At 38.1% G+C, this 11,470-nt stretch overlaps 1 pseudogene; it reads left to right on the forward strand.

Annotated features, from left to right (window-relative positions):
• Positions 1–7,704: 7,704 nt before the first annotated feature.
• Positions 7,705–11,119, forward strand: LOC140511728 (ornithine decarboxylase-like; annotated as a pseudogene).
• Positions 11,120–11,470: the final 351 nt, after the last annotated feature.

Raw genomic sequence — 11,470 nt, forward strand, 5'->3', positions numbered from 1 at the left:
CAGCTGTGAATGACTTCTCAGCAATACAACCATCCAAGACAATTCTGAAGGACTAGTGATGCAAAATGCTGTCCATCCACAGAAAAAGAATTGATAGTGTCTGAATACAGAAGGAAGCATAACTTTTTTACTTAGGAGTTTTTTTGTTCTCTTTTACAACATGACTTATGAATATGTTTTGCATGACTACACATGTACCACCCATATTGAATTGCTTGCCTTCTCAATGAGGGGAGAGGAAGACTGTGGAAAATTTGCAACTCTTAAAAGTGAATGTTAGAAATTGTTTTTACATGTAACTGGGGGAAAACAAAACACTAAATAAAAGCTAAAAAAAAAATCTTTAAAAATTGAAAGAAAATTCACAAGTAAATATAGGATAAATGCAGAGTCAATTCAAAGTGATTTCAGGGGAAGGGACAGAAAGAACTAGGATATTAAGGAATTTTGGAGGAATCTAGAGGTTCCAAAAGGAAGAGGTTAAAATGGTGAATGTTTGGGGACACAGTCTGGGCAAAGGCTTGGGAGAAGATGGAATGTCATATAGAGAGAAGAACAGTTAGACCAGTTTGACTGGAGCATATACTGGATATGAGGGAGTGAAGGGAGGAGGAAGGATCCAAGGTATATAGGTGGATGTATGGATTTAAAAATCGTACACATAGAATAATTGATACCATGGAGGCAGATGAGATCATCAAAAAGGAAGAGGTAGGTAAAGCAAGAAACCTAAATGTTGGAACAGATTTCAAAGGAAGGAAAAGTCAAGCCAGGAAATCTAGGAAACTCTCAAGAATGAAGTTCTGAGCAATGGAAACATTCTCATAAGAAAGAAATGGAGTCTTCTTTAATTTTTAAAAAATTGATACCTTCACTTACATCTTTCTTCCTTTTTCCTTCCCTTTCCTATCTTTTTTTTTTTTCCATTCTTTCTTTCTGATTAGATTGCTAAACTCTCTAAGGAGCTAAGTATCCCCTGGCCCAAAGCCAGGTTGTTTTGCACAGAAGCTTTGGCCTGCTTTGTTTTTGACCTGGGCCAGTTTGCTACTCCTTAGCCACCCTACTCTCGCCACACCCCCGATGCTATCCCCGCTTCTGGGGTTCATCATATTGGCACCCCAATCAGTTTTAGCCATACTGCAACTTAGAACACATGAACTGAAGAACTATGCCATCCTCAGAGGATGAGTTCAAAACACTTTTTTGTGTTTAACTGGCCATATGCAGGTATGAAAAACTAGGAATATAGAAGAGACAATTATTTTTCCTGCTACCTTGTCATCTTCCCATTCATCTATGTGGAAAATCAAAAGGTTGTTGGAGTTGAAAAAACTGGAGAGTCACCAAACCCATAGTGATTGATGGTTTGGAAGTAAATGTCCTTTATACGGATGATGGGAAAAACATAGACCTTCAGAGATTAAAATCAGGTAGTAAAAGGAATGCTCATCATGAACTCCAATGAAATCTGGCAATGAAAGTCAAACACTTGCTCTAGGAAGTTGAATCCAAAGACAATGTTTGGCTGAACATACTAGGTAGAAGCGAGAGAACTGGGCAGAACCTTCTACTATTAAAAGCCTAAAACCTAGAATGGGGCAGCTAGGTGGTGCAGTTGATAGAGCACCAGGAGTCAGGAGGACCTGAGTTCAAATGTCACCTCAGATACTTGTCATTCACTAGCTGTGTGACCTTGGGCAAGTCACTTAATCCCACTTGCCTCATCCTGGGTCATCTCCAGTTATCCTGATGAATATGTGGTCGCTGGACTCAGATGGCTCTGGAGGAGAAGTGAGGCTGGTGACCTGCACAGCCCTCCGTCCCTCACTCAAAACAAAGTCAAGTGCAAGTCGTGTCATTATTTCTCTAATGGCATGGTCTTCTTCAGCAACGAACACAAAAACCTAGAATAATAGTGTTAAATAGTTAAATAATAGTGTTAATAACTATAAAAATAGTTAAATGATAGTATTAAAATCACCAGATCTGAACAGGTAAATGTCTGCTCAAATCCTGACTCATGTTACTTCCTACCTTTGTGACACTGGAAAAGTCATTTAGCCTCCCTGGTCTTCAGTTGCTTCACTTACATAAAGACACAGAATTAGTTGACTTTTTAGGTCCTTTTTTAAATTTCTGTAAATTTAAATTTTATTTTTACATTCTTTTTCATTTTAATCCCAAATTCCTTCCCCATTCACCAAGAAGAAAAGTAGTATGGTATCAATTATACAAGTGAAGTCATAGAAAACATATTTCCGCATTAGCCATGTTGTAAGAAAAAAAAATTGAAAGCAGGAAACAAAGAAAGTGAAAAATATATGCTTAATTCTACACTCAGAGTTCATTAGTTCTTTCTTTGGAGGTGGATAGCATCATTGTTGCTTTGGAATTGTCTTGGATCATTATATTAATCAGAGTAACTAAGTCTTCCCCATTTGATCATTGTTATAATACTGCTGTTACTGTATATAATGTTCTCCTGGTTCTGCCTACTTTATTTTTTATCAATTCATATCGATTTTCTCAGGTTTTTCTGAAACCATTCTGCTTGTCATTTCTTATACCATAATAGTATTTCATCATAATCTTATAACACAACTTGTTCAGCTATTCTCCAATGGATAGGCATCCCCTTGATTTCCAATTCTTTGCCACCACAAAAAGAGATGATAGACAGACAGACAGACAGACAGATAGATAGATAGATAAATAGATTTTAGCATATAGCTTCTTTCCCCTTTCCTTTAATCTTTTTGGGACACAAACCTAGTAGAGGTATTTCTTGGTCAAAGAGCATGCACAGTTTTATAGCTCTTTGGGTATAGTTTGAAACTGATCTTCAGAATAAATGGACTAGTGCCCAACTCCACAGGAGTGTATTACTGTCCCTGTTTTTCCACATTCCCCCCCCCCCCAAAATTTATTATTTTCCTTTTCTGTCATATTAGGTACTCTAATAGGTGTGAAGTGGTATGTGGGAATTATTTTAGCTTACATGTCCCTAATAAGTAGAGATTCAGAGCCTTTTTTATGTGACAATTAGTAGCTTTGATTTCTTCTGAAAACTGCGTATTCATCTCTTTTGGCCATTTATTAGTTGGGGAATGACTTATTTTTTATAAATGAGTGAGATGAGGAGATTGTGAAGACTTTTCATAATAAAGATATGGGGAATATTGGATTTTCTAAATAAAATTTCTCTTCCATAAAGCCTCTCTCCTTGGATACCTGAGTTTCAGGTATCCAGGGCTTGTGGACCATCAGTTGGTTCCGTGCGCCCCCCCCACCCCCACCCCTCCCAGCTACCAGCTTTCTTTGTGAAAGTGCTGTGGGCTGTAGCCAAAACTTGGAAGTTACTCAGATCTACCCTTTGTTTGTTGTACTGTTGCCACATCAACCCTACCAGCTCCTGCTTCTCCTCCTCCCCTCTTTTCTAAAGCCACATCAGCAGTTAAGTTAGATATTAGGTGAGGTATTTGTATTGGGATAGATGACGATTTCCCGGGGTTTGCCTAGTTTTTCGCACTTAGATTGTGAGCCCTTCTCCCAGCCAGTGGAGAGGTGGGATAGTGGGGAGGTGGGATTTTCTGCGTTAGGGTATAAATATTGTGCTTTAATATCTGTAAGTGGTCTCCCTCCACCAGGTTCCCCAACCTGGTGGAAGGACGTCCCTTTCTCAAGAATTGTAATAAATCCTTTTCTTTCTGTTCTTATTGAGAAGCCTCTTCATTTATTTAAGATTTTGAGTAAGGGTCTTTTTATCCCACACATAAATATGACTCAATTCCCTGTATATCTGAGGTATGAGGCCTATATCAGAGAAATTTGCTGTAAAAATATTTCCTAGTTTCTTACTTTCCCTCTAATTTTGACTGCATTGATTTTGTTTGTAAAAACTTTATTTCATATATCAAAATTACCCATTTTACTTCCTATGATAATCTCTATCTCTTGTTTGGTCATAAATCTTTTCTTCTCCATAGATCTGAAAGGGAAATTTGTCTTTGCTTCACTAATTTACTTATGATATCCCTTTATGTCTAAGCCATTTACCCATTTTGACCTTATTTTGGTATATGGTATGATATGTTGGTATATGCCTATTTCTGCCAAACTGCTTTCCAGCTTTTCCAGGATTTTTTGTCAAATAGTGAGATCTTGGACCAAAAGATTGGATGTTTGAGTCAATCAAAGACTAGATTACTATGGTCATTCACTACTATGTATTATACACTTAATCTATTCCACTGATCTACCACTCTTAGCCAGTACCAGATTGTTTTCATAATTACTGCTTTGTAATATATTTTGAAATCCACCTGAAATAGGCCACCTTCCTTCACATTTTTTATAGATTCTCATGATATTCATGACTTTTTGCCCTTGCAGATGAATTTTATTATTTTTTTCTAGCTCTATAAAATAATGCTTTGAAACTTTGGTATGGTACTGCAAATGTAAATTAACTTAGGTAAAATTGTCTTTTTTAATATATTGGCTCAGTCTACTCATGAGCAATTAATATTTTAGGTCTGTCTTTATTTGCGTGAAGTATTTCATTATTATGTTCACATAATCCCTGCGTTTGTCTTGGCAGTTAGACTCGTAGTTAGTTTATAATATCTGCAGTAATTTTGAATGGAATTTTTTTTCTTTTTCCTGCTGCGTTTTGTTGGTGATACATTGAAATGTTGATGATTTTGGCAAAAGAGAAACAGTTACTCTTGACTTTCACTCTGAGACCAAAAAGGAACCATTAAGCGGGTGCTTGGGCAGAGCAGGAGTCTATTGTCCAATCAATGAAATCCAAAGTGAGTTGAGTTTAAGGCTTGGTCTTTGAGAAAGAAATCAAGTCAATAAACTACAAGTTAACTAGATAGGTTTCTGTCATTAAAATTTACATTCCTTCGGGCAGAACTGCCTTAGAGGAGAAAAGAAGAAAGAAAAGGGAAGGGGATGGAGGAGAAGGAAGAGGAAAGGACTAGCTTAATTGCCCAACTGGAACTGGCCAGCTGGGTCCCCAGTAGGGCAGCTTGGACTACTTTGTTCTTGAAGAGGACCTTGATATCAGATTGATGATGACAGGACTTGCAATTGAATTTGATTTGAGTGAGAAAGGACTGTTCAAAAAAGATAGATAGATAGTGTTCCTGGGTCTGTATCCCAAAGAGATCATAAAAAGGGAGAAGGACTCACATGTATAGCAGCTCTTTTTGTGATACCCAAGAAGTGAACATTGTGGGGATGCCCATCAATTGGGGAATGACTGAACAAGCTGTGATATATAAATTTAATGGAATCCTATTGCATTATAAAAAATGATGAGCAGAAGATTTCAGAAAAACCTAAAAAGACTTACATGAACCAATACTGAGTGAAATGAGCAGAGCCAGGAGAACATTGTACACAGTAAAAGCAGTGCTGTATGATAACCATTTGTGAATGACTTAGGTATTCTCAGCAATACAAAGATCCAAGACAATTCCAAATGACTGATAATGAAAAATACTATCCACCTACAGAAAAGAACTGGTGGAGTCTGAATGCAGATCAAAGCAAATTATTTTTTACCTTCTGTATTTTTTTCATCCCCCTCCCTTTGGATCTCTCTTCTTTTACAACATGACTAATATGGTAATATATTTTTGCATAATTGAACATATATAACCTATATGAAATTGTTTACTGTCTAAGGGAGGGGAAACATTAGGGAGGGAGAGAGAAAATTTAGAACTCAAAATGTATTTTAAATGAATGTTAAAATTGTCTTTACTTTTAACTGTGGGAAAAAAGCCAAAATATTATTTTAAAACAGTATAAATCCATCCTCCCATAAAGAGAAAAACAAGAATAAAAGGCTATTTTCCTGAGTGAATTTTTGTACTTTTTTCCATTTGACCAATTCTGTTTTCTTTCTTTCTTTTTGTTTTAGTGTATTTTTATTCTTTTATTTTTTAAAAAAATTCATTTAAATATTTAATTTATTTATTTTCAGTTTTTAACATTCACTTCCATAAGTTTTAAATTTTCTCCCCCTCCCTCCCCAGATAGCATTGTGTTTTCTAAGATGTTATTTTCTTCAGAATTTTTTGTGCTTCTTATTACAAATTTAATTGCCTTTTTGTAATTTTCTTGTATTGCTCTCATTTTGGTCCCCAGTTTTTCCTTTTGACTTGAAAATAATTTTTTTAGACCTTCCAAGAATTCTTCACTTTAACATTTCTTTAAGGTGGGCTCTTTCCTGGGAAGAGTACAGTCTCAACCTTCAGGCTTTCAGGCAATACTGTTCCAAAACTGGAAGTTTTTTGGTGCTTCAAAAGTGGTGTGATTTGGGGGAAGGTGTGGTCACTGCTCTCCTGATCCTTACCCAAGAAGGACTCTTGATCCCTTATAGCTGTAAGCAATATTGCTCCTCAGGGTACCTGTTCCCTTGTGACTGCAAGCAGTCCTCTTGGACCTACAACATCTCTAACTTGAAAGTTGCTGAAGCTGTTGCTATTGCTGAGAAGAAATCATTATTTTCTATTACATTAATAACCAATTACTAAATTAGGATTAAGGCTTTTTCTATTTCATTATTCAGGGACCAGCCCCTATAGGACAGTTAGTCTTTGAAGGACATTGCTGATAGATGAGATTGTGCAAATTGGGAGAGAGGGGGAGAGGAATCTGCTCCTTGATTTGGAGTTTAGGGTAACCCAACTCATGAAGGAAAAAACCAACCAGAGTAGTTTGAGTGGAGATGAATTCCTTTTTTCCAGATTGCTGGAGGTAGCTGAGTCTCATGATCAAGCTATATCCTCAGCAGGAAGAACTGAGGGCTTTCAGCCCATCACTTTTAAAAATCTTTGCCCTCATTAATTGTTCAAAGTTGATTTTCACCTGTTGGGGGCACCCCCTTTTCCAAAGGTATTTATGCATTCAGTTATCTTCATGGTTTTGTCTTTCATTACAAAGAGAAGCCAATGACCATCAATTTATTGATTGTCAACTAGCCTAATAAATTGATCATTCATCTGACTACTAGAGCCATCTCCAAGGCCCACAGCTGGTGTTGCTACCAAGTCCCCACTCCATTGTCACAAACATCTCCTTCTGACCTCCTAAGTTGTTTTGACCTGGAAAAAAAAGTCGCACTCCAGCCTTTTTTTGGTTGTGCTACTCATGAATTTGATTTGATGTGTTATTTTAAAGTTGTTTGGAGGGGAATGTTGAAAGAGCTCACCTCTTCCTCAGACATTCTAACTCCACCCCTGAAGTGTCCCTTTTATATTTTTAAATTGATAATCCCATAGTCTTCTTTCAGAAGCCTAAAAGGAGCAGGGCACTGGGAGGTGGGGGGTGGAGAGAAGGGGGAATGTGCACAGCAAACAGAGAAGGGTTCCTTCCCCCAGGGTGACTACTTTTCTAAAAGAGTTATTTAAAAAAACATGTATGGGCCAGACCCCTTCAGCCAAAGCTGTCGCTAGCTTCTCTGCCACCAGCTCTCGTGCCACTTCTGGCCGGTGGTTTGGCACAGCTTCTCTGGCTGGGCAGGAGGCAGGTGAATGGAGGTGGAGGTTGGGGGGAAGGCGTTGTCACCATCAAATGTCCTTCATCAGGAGCATCTCCATGGGGTCTGCCCACTCTGTCCATGCGCTTTAAGAGAACAGCCAGGGCAGTGGCTGCACTGAAGGCAAAGTCGTAGCCTTGTATTGCACAAGACTTTATTTTCCTGGTGTAAAGCTGGAAATAGCCTGTCTTTAAATTCCATCTCTTAGTTTTCCGTTCTGTTGCACTTTAGAGGAACACCAAGAAACCATGAACAACTTTAGCAATGGTGAATTTAACTTTAGTTTCCTTGATGAAGGCTTTACTGCTAAGGATATTCTAGACCAGAAAATTAATGAAGTTTCTTCTTCTGATGATAAAGATGCCTTCTATGTTGCTGATCTTGGTGACATCCTAAAGAAACATCGGAGATGGATGGAGCCAAGATGGCAGAGTAGAAAGACACACAAACTCTAGCCCTTCCCCCACAGCCCATAAAATACCTGTAAAAAATGACTCTCAACAAATTCTAGAGCAGCAGAAGTCACAGAACAACAGAGTGAAAGAGATTTCCAGCCAAAGGTAACCTGGAAGGCCAACAGGAAAGGTCTATCCCACAGGACGCTGAGTGGAGCCCAGTCCTGACCACGTGGCACTGAGAGGAGCAGGACTGCAACAGACCTCCAGGGCAGAATGATAAAGATGCCTTCTATGTTGCTGACCTTGGGGACATCCTAAAGAAATATCTGAGAAGGGTGGAGCCAAGATGGCAGAGTGATCAAAAAAAGAGCCTAGACATAATCTTTCATGAAATTATCAAAGAAAACTGCCCTGATATTCTAGAACCAGAAGGCAAAATAAATATTCAAAGAATCCACTGATCACCTCCTAAAAGAGACCTGAAAAGAGAAACTCCTAGGAATATTGTGGCCAAATTTCAGAGTTCTCAAGTCAAGGAGAAAATATTGCAAGCAGCTAGAAAGAAACAACTCAAGTATTGTGGAAATACAATCAGGATAACACAGTATCTGGCAGCTTCTATATTAAGGGATTGAAGGGCTTGGAATAGGATATTCCACAAGTCAAAGAAATTGAGATTAAAACCAAGAATCACCTACCCAGCAAAACTGAGTATAATACTTCAAGGGAAAAAATGGTCATTCAATGATATAGAGGACTTTCAAGCATTCTTGATGAAAAGACCAGAACTGAAGGGAAAATTTGACTTTCAAACACAAGAGTCAAGAGAAGCATGAAAAGGTAAACAAGAAAGAGAAATCATAAGGGACTTACTAAAGTTGAACTGTTTACATTCCTACGTGGAAAGATAATATTTGGAACTCTTGAGACTTTTCTCAGTATTTGGATAGGTGGAGGGGTTATACACACACACACACACACACACACACACACACACACACACACATATAGACAGAGAGCACAGGTTGAGTTGAATCAGAAGGGATATCTATAAAAAAAATAAAATTAAGGGAGGGGAATATATTGGGAGGAGAAAGGGACAAATGGAATGGGGCAAATTATCACTCATAAAAGAGATAATAAAAATCTTTTTTTCAATGGAGGAGAAAAGGGAGGAGGTGAGAGGGGAAAAGTGAAGCTTACTCTCTTCACACATGGCTCAAAGAGGGAATAACATGCTCACTCAATTTGGTATGAAAATCTATCTTACACTACAGGAAAGTAGGGGAGAAGGGGACAAGTGGGGTGAAGGGGATGATAGAAGGGAGGGCAAATGAGAGACGGGAGTAACTAGAAGTCAACACTTTTGGGAAGGGACAAGGTCAAATGAGAGAATAGAAAAAAGAGGGGACAGGGTAGAATGGAGGGAAATATAGTTAATCTTACACAACATGACTATTATGGAAGTCTTTTGCAAAATGACACATATATAGCCTGTATTGAATTGCTTGCCTTCTCAGGATGGGTGGGGAGGGAGGAAGAGAGAGAAGTTGGAATTCAAAGTATTAGAAACGAGAGTTGAGAATTATTATTGCATATAACTGGGAAATAAGAAATTCAGGTAATGGGATATAGAAATCTGTCTTGCCCTACAAGAAAAGAGAGAAGATGGGGATAAGGGAAGGGTGGGGTATGATAGAAGGGAGGGCACATTGAGGGGAGGGCTAATCAGAATGAAAGGTGTTATGGGGTGGGGGGAGGGTAGAGATGGGGAGAAAAATTGGAACTCAAAATTTTTTGGAAATGAATATCATTATCTAAAAATAAATAAATTTTAAAAAAACATCTGAGATGGTACAAAGCTCTTCCCTGAGTCCTTTTTGTGCTGTTAAATGTAATGACAGCAGAGCTGTAGTGAAGACACTTGCTGCTTTAGGAGCAGGATTTCATTGTGCTAGCAAGACTGAAATACAATTAGTACAAAGTCTTGGGGTACCTCCAGAGAGGATAATCTGTGCAAATCTATGCAAGCAAGTGTCACAAATTAAGTATGCTGCCAACAATGGATTACAAATGATGACTTTTGATAGTGAAGTAGAGTTAATGAAAGTTGCCAGAGCCCATCCAAAGGCAAAGCTGGTTTTGAGGATCACCACTGATGTCTCCAAAGCTTGCTGTCATCTAAGTGTTAGATTTGGTGCCACTCTCAGAATTTGTAGGCTACTCTTTGAGCGAGCAAAGGAACTAAATATTGATGTTATTGGAGTCAGTTTCCATGTGGGAAGTGGTTGTACTGATCCAGAAATCTTCGTCCAAGCAGTTTCTGATGCTCAATGTGTATTTGACATGGGGGTAGAGTTTGGTTTCAACGTGTCTTCTTGATATTGGTAATGGCTTTCCTGGTTCTGAAGATATAAAGCTTAAGTTTGAAGAGATCTCAAGTGTAATCAATCCAGCATTGGACAAGTATTTTCCTTCTGACTGGAGTGAGAATCATAGCTGAATAATGCAGATACTATGTTGCATCAGCTTTCACGCTTGCAGTTAACATCATTGCCAAAAAACTTGTATTGAAGGAACAGACAGGTTCTGATGATAAAGATGATGCAGATTACCAAACCTTTATGTACTATGTAAATGATGGAGTATATGGATCATTAATTGTATCCTGTTTGATCATGCTTATGTTAAACCTATTCTACAAAAGAGACCCAAACCAGATGAGAAATATTACTCTTGTAGCATATGGGGACCAACATGTGATGGCCCTGATCAAATTGTTGAACGCTGTGATTTACCAGAAATGCACGTGGGAGATTGGATGCTCTTTGAAAACACGGGTGCTTATACTGTTGCTGCTGCTTCTACTTTCAATGAATTCCAGACACCTACTATCTATTATGTGATGTCTGGGCCAGTATGGCAATGCATGCAACAAATCAAGAACCAAGGTTTTCTGGCAGAAGTGGAGGATCAGGATATCAACACTTTGCCATTATCTTGTGCTTGGGAAAGTGGAATGGAACGTCACTCAACAACTTGTACTTCAGCTAGAATTAATGTATAGTTGCTGTTTGTAGCCATTAATTACAAGTTTAGCTTGAATTAGAGCATTTTGGGGGACCGTTAACTTAATTCCTGCTAGAGTTAAATAAGTTTTAAGAAAAAGGTTAGCACAAATGCAGCATTATGGAAGACTAAGAGATGGGGTCACACTTATCTGTGTTCCTATGGAAACTATTTGAATATTTGTTTTATATGGATTTTTATTCACTTTTCAAATATGCTTCTAAAAATTGCCCCTCAGCTGCTAAGCAAGCATTTGTAGCTTGTAAAATGGCAGAATGGGATTGAGCTTAGTGGTGTGACCTGTTTTAAAACAAAAGTATATTGAAATAATTAGGTACTGGAAAATTCTTCCGTCATTCAAAATTGGTTTGCATAAAATGCTATTAAGACAAATAACCATAAATACATAGAGTGAATTCAATTTCTTCAATTAAAGATTTCAGCCAAG

This window comes from Notamacropus eugenii, chromosome 6 (genome assembly GCF_028372415.1).
Source record: "Notamacropus eugenii isolate mMacEug1 chromosome 6, mMacEug1.pri_v2, whole genome shotgun sequence".
In the NCBI taxonomy this organism is placed as follows: domain Eukaryota; kingdom Metazoa; phylum Chordata; class Mammalia; order Diprotodontia; family Macropodidae; genus Notamacropus; species Notamacropus eugenii.